Here is a 15,822-nt window from a genome sequence, read left to right as displayed (position 1 = left end):
CGCATATTATGCACTGTGAAACTCATGAATACAGCGACGGGCCGCGTAAGTGTAATAACATTAGCGCGCCATGACTAACGACAGTCTTGTATTACTGTACAACGTAACTGTTTCAGTGCTGTTGCAACACTGTCTTCATACTTGCACTCGACTCAACCACACTGTCTCCTACATCTTCTTCAAGAGCAAACCCCCGGTGGTGAGATTCCCTCTGTTTTTTCATTTCTCCATGAAAACGTACAATATCCATATTTATGATTTTTCACACCCTGAAAATTACAGCAATTTTTTTCTACCAGTGAGCGACTCCAAGTTTTTTTTTTTTTATTTTCATTTCGTGATTACGAACCCATCAACATCTCCGCCATTGCAAAAACATCGTTGTGCAATACACGGGCTTCGCAATAATGATAATCAATGGGTGAGAAACTGAGATACACGTTTCTTCCTTTTACATCGAGTTTTATCGATTTCCGAGGTTTATTTTTATTTTCATTTCCCCGAGAATAAAAACCTCGAAATAGTGAGCACGCAGTTTTATTTGAATAAGCCTAATGAATAGGCATTAAATGATATTTCCATTCTTATGATCTCACCATCCATTGAGAGACGAATCCCCGGAGTTGAATATAGTTGGTATCGCTGGAGATCTATCCGGAGGCCACTGATATTTAATACTTTCACTTGAACTCCTTGACCCGCGCATTGTGCGAATGCCCAGCAGCCTCTGGCCGTGTGTGTATTGCCTCTGTGAAAGTGAAGGAAAAAATATAATAACATAATAAAATATCCGTTGATACTGAATGCGTCTCAGAAGGGGATTACGAGCGCCTTCCGATAGATCCTCTTGAGTAATCCTTTATTATTCTGAATTGAGTAGTTCGCCTTCGACCTCAACAACTGCGTTCTAACGTGAGAACCCGGAGAGGACCTGGCAATTAATCAATGATCCGCTATCAAGCTCTTCCCTTCATTTTTATTTATTTATTTTTTTTTTCGTTATTCTACGCATTTTTTCAAAGATTTTATCCGCTGGCGCGATTGCTCAATCGATTGATCAGTATGTGCATATATATTTAGTAGGTACGGAATTCTTTTATCGTCATGTTTCGATCATGAACATGTGTCAATCGGATATTTCCGAGGATGTTCATTTGTGTGTGCGCTTTCTTGAATTGACTTTTTTCTTATTCCCATCTCGGCTGTCCTTTTACAAAGTGGATTCTTTATCCTTCGGGCGGAAGAAATGTATCCGACCGTAACGACACCGCATTCAGGACATCCTCCGATGTTTTTCGCGTTTACATCAAATAATAACCTGATGACAATAGATACTTTCGTTGTAGTCTCTCATATTTTTTCATCGTGTTCTCTCATCTAACTAGGCACTTGCAGTTTATAGTTCGGTAAATACACCGGATTCAGCGTTTGTTTTCGTTGAGATGTTTATCAAAAACTGAAAGAAACACTTGAAAGAATTCTCCATTACATTGAAATGCTCGTGTTCACCGATTCGCATTCACTATTCAAAAATAAAATTCGAGGATATCGGTCGTCAATAGTTGTTGCCTTTAGGCTGCTTCATTTTCCATTTTCCAGGGCCCATCATTTCCTGTTGACTCGAGTTGGCTAGGGAACTAAATAATAAATGTGAAACTGCTCGGAATGTTTTTATCTTGCCTCATGATTGTACAAGAGTATTGATCTCGATGTTGGGGTGGCACGTGTCACGCAATCCGAGATGATGCACGAAACGTCAAAATTTGACGTTTGATGGGAGTTGTGTGTGAGTCGTAGAAAGTGGACGTTTTATTGTGCCGAGTTGTCCCCCGTGGGTGTGTTACATCATCATATCGATAGTCGTCTCCCATTCACTCGGAAAAAAACACTGAGCAGTAGAAATAAAAAAAAAAAGAGAGAGAGATAGGAAGAGGGACAATACCGCGGAAGGGATCCGTTGCGCGCTATCAAAACAATGAAAACTCGAGGAGAGACAACTGATATTCGGTAATAGAATAAACGAAGGACAATTAGTTAAAACGGAAAATGAATAAACAAAATGAATGGAAATAGCTGTGTGTTTTGCATAAAAATGGATTATTCAAATGGACGGTACTATAGAAATGAATGGCTTCCTGGTGGTGGGGTATCTTCCTGGAATGAAAATTGTTGGTGGATAAATTAGTGAGAAATGCTCGCGTATTGCTGCATTTCAAGTAAGTCACGAATAAGAAAAAAAAATGATAACCCAGCGTGACGAGAGCTGAATTGTAACGCGACGATGATTACAACAATGAGTCTAATGATCCACCACGAATTACGGAACACCCGCACAATGTGAAGATAATAATTTCAGTACCACAGCGTCACGTTTCATTATGCCCCATTTTTCGTAATTCTTCATTAAATTTTGAGTCTCAGGTTATGAAAAACCAATTACTCAAGTAAATGTTCGTGTCATGGGGCATCAACGTTTCGCAGTTATTGTATTTTTAAATCATTTAGAAAGCGATCTATTCAATGGAAAGAACTCGATACACCTCAATGGAAATATATTTTCATTATCATCGTCATCTTTTGTGAAAGTGATGGTGCGCCGATGCTGTCATAATAAGAATGAATTCATCAATTATATTATAATACACAATGAAAGCCTCTCATCGATTTCTCTCAATCAATATTCATTGTTGACTGAAAGGATAACCGCCTCGATGACTAATCGATAAGTCCAGGCAACTTACTAAACTTTGATTATTTCTTTCTGAGTTTAAAAAAAAACCGAAAAATACTCACCGATCCAATCCCAACTTTTTCCATGTTTACATAATCAGAATAACATTTGCGTATTTAGTATCTTCGTGGACGGATTATTTTGCGCTATTGAATACCGATGAACGTCACGCTGTATTCATGAATCGACTCATTTATTCAGCAATCCCTTTATTTTTATACACGTGTATACCCCATCACTTGGTGTTACACGGGAGTTCCCTGACCTCAGGTGCACTCTTACTCTCGACAGTGAAAGTCCACTGGTTGAGGTGATGTCGAGGTAGAAAGAAAAAAAAAAATAAAACACGCAAGGCCTCGAGGGCCATCAATTGCAGGTCTATTCAAACGAGTCATAGAGCTCATACTTCACTATTTCACCGTTCATTCTAATTTACTCTGAACGTTTAATTTACTCTGAACGTTTATTAAGAAATTGATTTACCAGGAGTTCCTTGAGACTTGAGACGAATTCGTTAATGTCATCAGCGTGAATCATGTCTTGGGCTGTCAACCTTTGATTCACAGGGTTCACCCTGGGATTATACAGACCGAGTCGGAAGGAGTTCGTCTCAGGGTGCGGGCTGGAAGATTGATGTTTTTATCGCTGTCCAAGTGCGAGAGAAAAAAAAGAGGGAAAAATCAAGTCGCAGTGGAAAAGACGTCGAAGAGTGGCTGAGAAAATTTGTGTTCACGCACGAGCAGCCAAATACCACTCAGAGTTGATCTTTTCTGGTGTAGAGTCGGGAAAAGACATGGTCCAACCGAGAGTAGTTTTGACATTGATCATCGGAGTTATGGCTTAACCTACTCAGGGACAATCCCTTCTTCGTCTTTTCACCGTTGCGGTATACTACTTGGGAATTCAGATCACGTATTTGCAAACGCAGTGCGGGGCACCGCTCTTTTATTTTCCACCACCAGTAGCAAACGTTTCCCACTCGGAAAAAGAATAGAAAACACGATAAAAGTCTCTTCACTCGGGATGTGATTTTTGGTTCTACCAAAGACATTTTCACTGGTTCTCCTCTTGTACTTTTCGCTCGCTTCTCTGGTCGGCTTTATTTTTATTTTTTTTTTCTTTCATTTCCCCAGGTGAACGGACTAGAACACTTGATGGATCCGGGCAAGCTTCGAATCGAATTTACCCAGTAATAATTCGAGCAAAGATCGAGGTTGCACTGTTATCTAGTAATTATGGGCGATGGTGTGCTCGTACAGCGGAAGGAAAAATGAGGAACAAAGTGCTTTTCACTAATAGCGTGAGGATTCGCTCGTGCGCGTATTTTCAGCATCGTATTTTTTCCACTAATTATTTTTTCAATTTTTACGTTTACTCGTTTACTCTTCAGATGAGACGCTAGCCACTGGAGAATATATCCAGATAAATGCGAATATATTTGCTCACATTAATACTCCAGCAATAATTGCAATTGAATTATGTTATCATCGATTTCTTCCTGAAAATTATTGATATTTCTAAAATTCCCAGTAGCGGCAATTCGCTCAGCTGCAATTCGATTCCAGATAAGTGATGCTATAATGGCGTCAAAGTGGCTGTCTCTACAAGTTAATTGATATCAAGTGCAGGAGCTATTATATCTCCTCCTTGTGCAATAAAGTAAGGCGACGAGGGAGGAAGCCAATCAGATCCTGATTATCTGGACTAATTAATTGTCTCAGGAAATGAGAGGGGTGATCGGTTGAATTCAGCGAAATTGTCTATCGCTGGTAATCCCGAGTGATCATCCAACACAAGTCAGCCCCCACAAAATCCTCCATTTCGTTATCTCTAAACGATAAACATTCGTCAAGAGTTTAGTAAAAAATCTATCGGATGAATTTAGCCCCTCACGATTTATTCGATTTTCGGGGTAAATATGATAAGTTGTTTTTTTTTTTAGTGAGATTTACCGGGGCAATCACAGTCCATCTTCTTCGCATGCTCATCACGGTGGCGATAATACCTGGCGCGTTGGATGGAATATCGCCTCAAGCCTGCTAACACGAATCTCCACTTCGCCTTGGTGCTTTTCCCATGGTTTTCCTCCAGTTCTCACTCGCTCACCTCCCTGTAATCCGTCGTCCCAGTGTACCAACGACGTGATCCGTGGATATGCTTCCGCCTCTAGCCCAAACCTCGCAAGGCCCTTCTTCCCCCTCCGGTACATGACCACCCTCGTCAGCTGCACAAAATATGGTGATCCGACAGGATTCTACCCTTGATGCCATCCTAAAAGAAATGCGGTCATAATTGATTTTCAGCGAGAGAGCCTCCACTCGCGGAAATTACACAATTTCCTCGTGTGTGAGCCACCCGGGCTTTCATTTTAAAATTGAGTATTCTGTTGTTGATAGTTGAAAGCTCCTCGGTACTTCTCCATAATTCACAGAGGGTGAGTCAAGTGTTCATGACACACACTCCCTCTCCCCTCTCCATCCCGTGTTTTTACCGGTGTCCTTACCGAGTGAGGAATTCACGGAAAATTCCTCGGGACACGATTTTTCCGTCCCCTTGGCTGATACGATCGCTGCCAGCTGACACAAATCCGATTTCCATCGGGCCGTTTCTGTCCTCCTGCACACCACGTGCGCACTGTCAAATAAATTAGACCACCGTTGACAGAGCTTACCGATTTTTCATCCGTCTGGGACTCCACGTGACGCTGAGATTCTGCATGGAGCATCTCCAGTTGATCATGTCTCTTCAGATTTTTTGAGTGGTGTGTCCACGTATAAACGCGTATAAATAAGGGAGGAAATGAGAAATTGAAGGAATTTATGCGTTTGAGAAAAATGAAGGGGTCTATCGCCCCCTTTCGTTGGTGACTTCTGCTTGAGTCTAGCAGGAGAGGGTGCGTAACGGCCGGTCTAGCGCGATAGAATGAGCTCAGGGGTTGGGTGGTGTGGGGTGATATGGGGTGGGGTGGCGTGGAGTGGGGTAGCGTGGAGTGGGGTGGCGTGGGGTAGGGTGGCGTGGGGTGGGGTGGGGTGGTTATGCCCCGCCTTCTTCAACGTGAACAGAGCTCATTTCATCCTGCTTGCGCATGTTAGGAGGTTGATAGTTGCACACTGGGGCTATCTCACTCCCGTTAAATTTTCCCCCTCAACCTCCCGGCGGTTTGTGTGCCGTTGCCAACCCCCCCCGACGGAACCGCTCGACCCCAAACCCTCATGCTCGGATCGATCCTACGGCGTCGAGACACTCGCTTTGCGCATACACACCAACCCCCGCAACCCCAATATCATCCCCCCATAATGATGGCGAGTGATGGCGCCACCGTAGCCTCACCACCACCTCTAAAATACACTGTACTCCTCAGTCTCAACTCGGCATCACTCAGTCCACAACCGTTTGCCACGAGACTTCCATCTACTCTCCTCAAACTATTTAAATACCATCCACAGCAAATTATTCCATATTTTTATTTATTTATTTTTTTCATCATTGCGATAAGCTGTCCTTTGAGGAGGGTAAATAAAGGTGGTCAGGGGGAGTTTAACGTTTAACGTATAATCATAAAGAGAGAACGAGAAACGGGTGGAGGGAAGAGAGACTGCGGACGAGAGGGAAAGGCGCGAGGTGAAAGGCAGACGACCGGGCACGCCAGTATCAGGTGAGCTTTTATTCAATATTTCTTTCTCACTCCTATATAATTACTCACCATGCAATTTTATTTGGATTTTTCACTGGTAATGTGCATGTACGCGCTGTAACGGGAAAATTCCGAGATACCGACAATCTTGAAAAATATAAATGTACGGGAGCTTCCACAGGGCCATCGATCTTCCGCGGAAACACGGCCACACGGTTTGCTCGGGGTTCACATCGTATCGTTGATTTTTACCACTCGCTCCTGCACCAGTTACTAACCGAGAGCTCTCTCTTCCTCTCCATTTAGCAACTACAGCTTGAGCTTTAATTTTACTGGAATCTTTACCTCTGTTTACCGTCTTGTGATGCGCCATGCGATACACGCGGCATCCGGCGTTGCGTTGTCGACGTGACACTGCCAACTATCCAGGGGATTGGAGGGGGGTTGATGGGGATTGAAGGGGATTGAAGGGGGTTTGAAGGGGGTTGAAGGGGGTTGGAGGGAATTGGAGGGGTTGTTTTCCAAGAGGGCATCAGGTATTCTGCCAGCAGGTTAGGTTGGTATACGTTGGCGCTGGGCTTCGCTCATCGCACTTTCAGGTGGTATACGGTCACAAAAAGTTTACACCAACGAGCTTTTGCTCACCCTTTGTCTAGCCCGAGAAATCTTTATTGTCTGTTGCGGTTAATGGAGATTAGAGAATAGAGACAGGGATGACGAGGCGAAAATAGTCAGCCGCAGTACGTGTGATTTACACACTTTGATGGGATTTAGCGAGACAGCTCTACGAATATGTAATCAGCTCTTGCTCCAGAATCTCTGAGGTGATGGTGAAGAGAGAATGTTAGTTATTACTGTGGCATGTGAGCTCCACCACAGTCTGTTTCCACTGGCGTAATGTCGGGGCTTGTCTTTTAACTCCTTCCTCGGCACCCACCACCCCCCAATGGTAAATGTCACACGACACCCATGCAATTAACCAGTCAACCTCCTGGCATGTGACACCCTTCGTTGATTCACCCCTGTCTATTGCGAATTCACCTTATAAACTCGAGGGAAAATCACTCCCACTCCCTCTTGTCATAAATTTATGAGGGCCTCGACTTCTCAGCAAATATTTTTCATCGAAATATTCTATTCCGCGAACGAGAATTCCGATATTTCATCCAATGTTAGAGAAGTATTCTCGTTTGTCAATCCAACTTTGTTGGCCAAACTGACAGACTTACCCGTAATTCCCGTGAACAACGTTAAAAAGGTGTCAAAAGAAATGGAGGATGAAAAGTTTTGGTGAAACTGGGGATAAAAGTAGGCGATATGTATTAGCAAACTCATAAATTGAATGCGATCGATCAATCTCAAAAGCTAGTTCTCGCTTTGCGGCTTGTGTCTTGGTTCTCTTCTCTTATCTACTACTTGATTTCTATCCCCCCTTTGGCCATCTCGTTGAGGTAATTTCCAGTGTCTCACAGTGTCTCTCGACCCACCAATTGCCGTCGTATAACCCTCGGCCATTCATCAAGAAAAGCCTGATAGCTTTTTGATCGAATTGACGAACCCCGTCCCCCCAACCCCGGTTAACTAACTTCCTAGCTGGTAGAAGATCGCGTATAGAATCCCATCCTAAGTGGCACGAACACCAGAAAACAAGAAAGACAGATAGATATTGGCTGAAAGTTGAAGAGAGGGGACTCTGCACGCTGATAGTTTTGAAATTAAGAGCGACCTCCAGTTGTCGTCAGTCTAGTTCTTCCAACTTTTCGAGTCTGCTGAGGACATTGAGCAGAGAAGAAATATCGGAAAGGGAGAGAAGTTGATGGAAATAGAAAAAAAAAAAAACGAAAAATACTAGAGAAATGGAAGAAGTCGAAGCTGAAAGTTTACTTCGGGTAAGTTCGTCGCACTCGGATGTGGTGGGGGGGTGAAAAAGCCCGACGTTCATCCGACGTAATCCGACTGCACGGCCATCCTTGTGGAGAAGCAAACAGAGTATATCCTCGGGATATGTATATCTTCGTGTCTATATTTTCGGTGTCCTTCACTTCCTCCCTTTCTTTTGTGTGGAAAAACCAAAATATCCTGTGCGGGGTCATCCCAGCTGTACACTGCTATATTTTCCCCTCCTGCTTATTCATTTCACCGAGAATTATCGACCCAACTGACCTTATCGCTGCCGCTACACCTATTTTAGTATCGCACCATTTGTATTTCTGGACATTTAATATCTCTCGATGAGTGTATATGATATCTCTCCATTGTGGTATGAATTCGTTTGACTAAAACTCTTGAAGTTTCCCTTGAAAAGGCAAGTGGCGGCCATAAGCTCAAAATTTTTTTGTCTCAAAATTAGCCTTATTTTGAAAAGACAGGCGGATACGTGAGAAAAAATAATGGCGATCAAACGCGTTCAGAATGGCAGGGGATTTCATATTTTTCCTACCGCTTAATCCGAGCGAAGACATTCAAAAACTTCTCCCCCAGAAAGTTTTCAAATAAATCATCAACAAACCGTCCACAGGGGGAATAAGAAAGTAGCTCTCATGATAAATACCCCTCTCCACCCTCTCATTTTGGTGTAAGAGGTGAGGGCGTTGTTTTATTCCATTGAGTCCACCTCAATGTAACGACGAAAATTTGTCTCACTTGTTTTCTCTACATCCTTGGCATTGTTGAATTTCCGGGTTGGTCGTTTCTTCGAATCGAAAGTTTTCTCGTTATCCACAGAAGCTGGTCAGGTATTGAAGAGTCCTAGTTCACCGGAAAAATGAGGAAGAAAGAGGATGAGGTAGAGAATGGAACAGGGAGTTTCGTGTGAGTGAATATTGAAATAGGTGTGCGGTGTTGTGGTTTGCAGTGATGGCGCCCGTCCACACATGAACCTAGCCTCACTCTTTGCCTTTACCACCTCGCATTGTCTGAGTTTGAGTACCTTCCCTTTGCCTTGCCTCAAGATACACCAACCGAGACACTATATGCATATTAGGCAAGAGTTGTTGCATAATGTAGCTAAACTGGCGACCGGCCGTAACATGCTCTTCCCAGGCGTCAAGACAGCAGAGAGCAAGGATATATTCAATGCATAAACCGTAGAGTCCAACCCCTTCCTCAGGTAATGTTCTTCATCCTCCAGTGGCTGTCGTACCCCGATGCACAACCAAAATATCACCCAGAATTTCCAACTGCCATCCAGGGTCCAGTCCTCAGTCTTCCAAAAAATCGCATGGGAGATGAAATCAATTCCACGAGTGGCTTCCTCTTTATTTTGTGGGGTCTATTTTGGCGGTAAATATAGAAGCAGGAGATACATTGGAGGAGTGAAGATGAATCTTCCCTTGAGGCGAGGGCTCCATTGGTCTTATCACCAACTAATAAAGCTCTTTGGTGATGGGAGAAGAAATAAAGCTCGAGGTGATGCCTTTTTATTTTCAATTTGGATGGAGGGGAGTGGGAGGTCCAATCATCTGCTTCGTTGTTTTAACGGCTAACCCCGATGGAGGGTAATGAGGCATGAACCCTTTGGGGAAGTATGTAAATGGAGATTTTTGTGAAAGACGGGAATTGCAAAGAGTCATGCGCTGGAGGAAGACGCTGGTGAACCCGGAAAATGGTGTTGAAAAGCTAGGGAAGCTCGGAAATGTCACTCCAGGCTCATTCACCTGACACAAGTCCGTTGGGTTGGATGGGTTGGATGGGTTGGTTGGGTTGGTTGGTTGAGACTGGGGCTGGCCACATCATAGCACTTACTACTTTCTCCAGTCTTTGGCGCGTGTCTCGTCCCCCTCTTCGAGCCCCACGAACGCCAAAAGTTTTAATTAACCCAACGACGAGCTTCTGCTCGGCTTCAAGATCGCTCAAGGCTTTTCCAGAGGATTGGTGATGTGGTGAAATAAAGATGGCCGCATTGAGAATTATATTGACATCGTAAAAGTCGGTTTTTCCGCAGAGTGCCTTTTCATGCTTTCATCCAAGTGGATTCGTCTTTTTAACTGGATGAGGCAGGACAGGTCGAAGGGGAAAATACGGGAATAAAAATACCGGGGATGATACGACAAGATTGTTGGGATCGGTATTCGAATTATTTCCGTTCATATTCGTTGATATTTTTATTGTCGTCTCTTTTGCGTTCTTCTCTCCGTGAATTTTTTATTTTTCTTCTTTTTCACCATCAAATTTCACGAATTCATTCTCGTCGCGGTGGAATTTCAATTTTTTCCCCCAGACATCCGAGGAAAATAGACTTTGTTCATATTCTACCGGTATCGGGTAGGGAGTTTGGTTAATCTAAATTTAAGAAGTTGGTGTATTTGGCGTGCAGCACGTTTCCGTACAATTTTCACTGCTCGCGATTAAATAAGTAATTTACGAGCTTGTGTTGTAGAGATATGGCTAATTATGCAAAAATTAGAGGCGCAGGGCAAATGTATGACTTGTTCAGAGGCCCAGTTCGGTGACCCAGTAGCTCATTCTCTCTCACCCCTCGTATAAAAAATTGTCCCACCACTTCTGGTAAACCATAATCTCTTCATCTTCACGAAATGAGTTTGTTTTGTCTTGTTTCGGTGAACACGTTATCTCCGGAATTTCGTTTGCCGTACCCGTGAAACTATCTTACGTGCATGTCTGACTCGTGAGTCAAGTCTTTTTTTTTTTCCACTTTGTTTTTCACATTGCACTGGTGATGGGAATTATTTAGAACTCGGGAGTTTGCTCGGGCTGAATCCAGAGAGTTCACATTGTAAAAGAAGGGACGGGTAAAAGACGGGGGAAAGAGGATGAGGGGGGGGGGGGTAAAGTTGAAAATTTCTATTGGAATATTTTCCTAACCGTTGAGTCCCGGGCGTGGTGATGCGGTCGTTGAATAAAACGTTGAGGCAGGTCGAGGTTTAATTTTCCAGCCGCAAATCCACCGCTCGGATGGCATGCAGCTCTCTCCATCATTTTTTTTTCATCTCCTCTTCTCCTATTCTGTGGCAATGTTTTTTTCATTTCATTTTGAATTGGACTGATGGGAAAAAATAAAGCACCGATTGACTAGTGTAGCGGGGAGAATCAAGTGCTGGATGTGTGATTTAATTTCGGATATCGTGGTCGTTCCGATTAGTGTAGAATAAATCCGTTGATCTAGGTCGTGGCTACCAGTGGAATGAGCAAAGAGCGTTGAATTTACAGTTGGTGACTAGTCTCGACCATTAATCGAGCTGTGGTCCACTATAAATTTTGGAATTTCCAGGGCCCAGAAAGTTTCCCTCGCTGTACTCTGTACACCAGTGAATCGAGTCTGTGTACTTTCACGATGCTCAGACTACATTATTACCAATGAATTTTCCATCCATCCAACCTCCAACTTAAAGGTATACTCGATACCTGACAAGTTGTTTTTCGTTGTTGGAGTTAAATCCATTAATTTGTCACGGGCTCATTGAATTTTCAAGCTGGCACACATTTTTTTTCATGAAATTTTCAACAATATTTGAGTATGTACACTTTTTTTCATGCGAATGGGTGCTTTGAAAATACAATGAACGGAATAAATAAATAAAGCATAAACTGGTGTACATCATTGAGTTACATCGAAAGCAGACAATTCCTGTGTCCCTAGAAATCTGTAAATGTTTGACAGCTTTTGTGTACTGAGTTTGTGCCTGTGGAAAATGTTGGAGCGCTCGTCGAGTAAACGTTTTACGTGAGTAATACAACTTCGTTATCCACGTCCGTCCGTCAGACGTTACCCCCTTGACGTGTCAAACATTTCCGTCGTCTTTTGTGGAGAACTCTCTTTCTCACAGCCAACTGGCGCGGCAATGACACACGCTGGTGTTCAAGTTAAAGCACGACTGTCGACAAGAGGATAGTAAAGAGTGGCCACAGAGGAATGGCAGGCTTATCCATTTAATTAACACGACAATACCAGACAAACTTTACCCTCAAGACAAATAATATTATCTTTCTGTTTGTTCGGACTCCATCAACTTAATTTTTTCCGCATTTTCTCGAATAGAAAATGAATTCTCGACTCGACCATAATACATACACCCTCTCTCTCGGTATATACAGATGATTGAGAAAAAAAAAATAAATAAAACTGGTGTTTACATCGTGTTTTGCCTAGTCACATCGTCGAGTCATAGAATATCCCGACGCCTCTTGGCATTCTTCTGTATAAACCAGCGTCTATATTACTGTTTACCTTGGACTGTATTGCTCACTTCGCCTTTCTTTCACATACAGCTATGTACACAGGGCATGTACTGTTGCTTCTCTTCACCAGCTTTGCGCCATTCACGGGTTGGCCCTCTTGTCCAGGAGAATAAAATCCCACGTTAATCCACTGTCTCGACGGGCCTCCCGGGAAATATAACGTTTGTTCCACCTTTTCTGTCCACTGATCCCACCCTCATACTTTATTTTCCCCATCTTCGAATATCTTCTCTCAAAATATTGAGTTTGAAACTAATTTCATCTTCCAACAAATTGACAGGGTGATCCTAATAGTTGGAAGACAAGCATTCGAGGGAACGCTGAGTTGAGAATATGAGAAGCATCTACCTCTTTGGATGCTAGACATTCTATGTGCTAGAGATATTTACTGAGAAAGCTCTAGTGTCTAGAGCATCCCTGGATTTTTATCCATTATTTTTCCACTCATGGAATTCGTCGTAGTATAGGATGGAGAAATATCAACGGTAAATATAGAAAAGTGGCACGTCAGATTCTGGTCTATTAATACAACAAAATCACTTGCTCTGGCCTTCACATTTGGGCCATTTCAAATGTCCTTGGCAGTGAGCTGACCCATTTTCCACATTGCTCGATATTCGATATTCGATGTTGGCAGCTCGATGACATGTATCACAATCACCCTTATCCTTTGGCGATAAAAATTGAGGCTTTCTCGGTTGGTTGTAATAATTCAAAGTTATCATGTTTAGTTAACCGATTTACAATCACGTTCAATTGGCAAGCTCGCCTCTGGGATCGTCAGTTTTCTTGTTCCCCGTTACCTCTTGTTCGGTAGATGAAGTACACGAGAGACTCAGGTGAGTTACCCCAACGCCTCGGGGATGGTGTAGGCAAAAGATGAAGTGAGAGGCAGGTACTCTAACTTCTTGCAATTACCATGATACCTCATGGCTTGGACGTTAATTTCATCACAACTAGACTATCCATCTAGAGTCCAAGTTGCTTGGTCCCCGAGACGGCAACCAGTGTTGGACGTCACTTCCTGAACTGGCAAGTCTACAGGGGCATTCACAAGCTCCTGTGGTGCTCGTCTACAGGGAAAAATATTTTTCACACCTAAAATAAAAATATTTTGTGGTGGATTGTCATAGCAGGAGAAATGTTGAGTCAACATGTCGAGGGCTTAGCATGCAATTGGCCCTCCATCCTTCACTGAGAGTACAGGAATGACCTCTTTCCCTCCCTCTTTTGCTTTTTCTTATCGCCTTTTTTTTGTTGAGTTAGCGAGGAGTTGAAGGACAAGTGCAGGGAAAAGTTTTCTCGCAAGAGTATCGCCAACCGGGTTCTTAACCGTCGCCCTGACGGATCTCATCGTTATCTTAACGGCTGGTGGGTTTAATACAAAAGCCACCCTCGGCCTCCTACGGATCCCTTCGTATTCACTCATCCGTCTATGGGAATTTTCTCTGACCCACACACAAATGCAAAAGGGACTTGTTTCTAGATCCCTCTGAGTGACGTATGTCAGGGATTATAGTAACATATACGACTGAGAATTCTCGCAGTCAACGAGCATATAAATGAGGCTTGGGTGTCTCATTTTTTCTTTCAAACATTTTATCCGGTATATAGGACCAAGAGTAATAGAAAAATGTTGGGATACATACGAGGTAATAGGAGTGTCGTCAATCTCTAGGGGAAGAATTTCAAACTTTCAAATCCCTTGCTCATTTGTCCGCCCTTTCCCCCTTCTCCTCCCCCCCATCCGCGTAGTTTCGGTAATTTCGTTTATCATGGAAAACTTGAAGTTGGTCTTGATACTCTTTACGAATATTTTTTTGAAGAAAATGGGGAAATGTCTGAAACTTTTTACGAACTTGAGTTCTGTTTCACTGAGTTACAGTATTTTGTTTGTTTACTGTTGTTCTATTACAGAATCTTTAACAGGAGTGTTTACATTTTTCCGAAGGACTGCGAATGTAATCAATAGAACTATTCTCCGCAATTCTGTTGTTATTTGAAAAACGCCCTAGGGTTTCTATCTCCCGACCGCACTTTTATATTCCGATTCCTCGGTTGAATATGAAACGAAACCAAGGCCATGGAGTGGTAAAAGTGGAACATCAATCGTTGGAGTAACATCCGTGAAACAAAAAGAATTGTTATTCCTTTTTTTTTTTCGTAATGGTAAATCCAGGATTAAATGAAAGAGTGAAGCCCGAGGGCTCGAATTTCGTCGATATCGGGAGTAACCTCGGAAAATTCCGATGCTCACTGGCCGTTTAATTAAATTTTCCCCAATAATGATGGATATCTAATTAAACCCGATAGTGAACAAAAGGCTAACTGGCCATGGCGGGACTCTACACGTGTGGAGCTGTGTATTTTACGATGTACCTGCGGTTGTGAGAATGCGATGCTCCAGAATCTCTGTGAAAGCCAACAAATTTCCCATGTGAACTCACATCTAGTTAATTTATCGTATTACCTTTTCCCGACATTCAGCAGTTGCTCTCTATCCAATCTAAATACCAAATGTTAATACTTTTTTGACAGTGAAAATTTTTCATTACTCGCAATACTAAATTTGTAGACCACATTTTTTTTTAACACTCGTACCAATAATCCATTGGATAAATATGATACAACTCCAGCTCTCCCTCAATCTCGTTCCCTGAAATTTTTCGAATATTTCACAGCAGATAGAAAAAATCGGCTTATGGGATTGGAATTTTTTTTTGCACGGGAATCTGGCGGGAGTATTGAATGACAGAATTATCACAATGGGTGTATTAAGGATTTTCTAAAAAAAACTGATGAGATAATGAAGTGGGGAGGGTGTCGCATGTTCACTAGAAATGTCGAGTGACCGTCGGAAATGTCAAGAGTGCGGTAAGTGTTAATCGACAGGCACCAACCCCTACATCGATCATCATTCCACCCCGAGGATGCTCTGCTCCCATAAATGACATAATTACCCACCCAACCCTTCCATTTTTATTCGTCATCAATAATTTTGGTCATGTTTTACTAATAGGATCGAGTTCCCCGTTGACTTAGTTCGAAATTCAATGAATTCGTAGAATAGTGCGATTCCAATCGGAAGAAAGCTGTATTTACATTCTTACGACGGCTCGTTAAGTATAATCGACCCCACAGTGTCTCCAGAAATCGATAGGTAGTTCAATTTATATTCATTTCCCACCATTCAATTTGCACATTCAATCGGTAGATTCCGCAAACTGATAGCGCATAATCAGTATAAATAATTTATTTT

At 42.7% G+C, this 15,822-nt stretch overlaps 1 protein-coding gene across 4 annotated transcripts in view; it reads left to right on the top strand.

Annotated features, from left to right (window-relative positions):
• The first annotated feature begins 79 nt into the window (after positions 1–79).
• LOC105262873 (complexin) overlaps positions 80–15,822 on the top strand; it is an 86,245-nt gene continuing 70,502 nt past the window's right edge. For 2 of the 4 annotated variants that reach the window (XM_011298720.1, XM_011298719.1), the window contains exon 1: positions 80–199. The gene's annotated coding sequence lies outside the window, so the exon portion shown is untranslated. Of the gene's footprint in view, positions 200–6,089; positions 6,387–15,822 lie in introns of those variants that run through there. The other 2 variants (XM_011298717.1, XM_011298718.1) reach the window with 1 other exon arrangement.

This window comes from Fopius arisanus, unplaced genomic scaffold, assembly GCF_000806365.1.
Source record: "Fopius arisanus strain USDA-PBARC FA_bdor unplaced genomic scaffold, ASM80636v1 scaffold00011, whole genome shotgun sequence".
Classification (NCBI taxonomy): domain Eukaryota; kingdom Metazoa; phylum Arthropoda; class Insecta; order Hymenoptera; family Braconidae; genus Fopius; species Fopius arisanus.
This window is presented reverse-complemented; position numbering and strand designations above follow the sequence as displayed.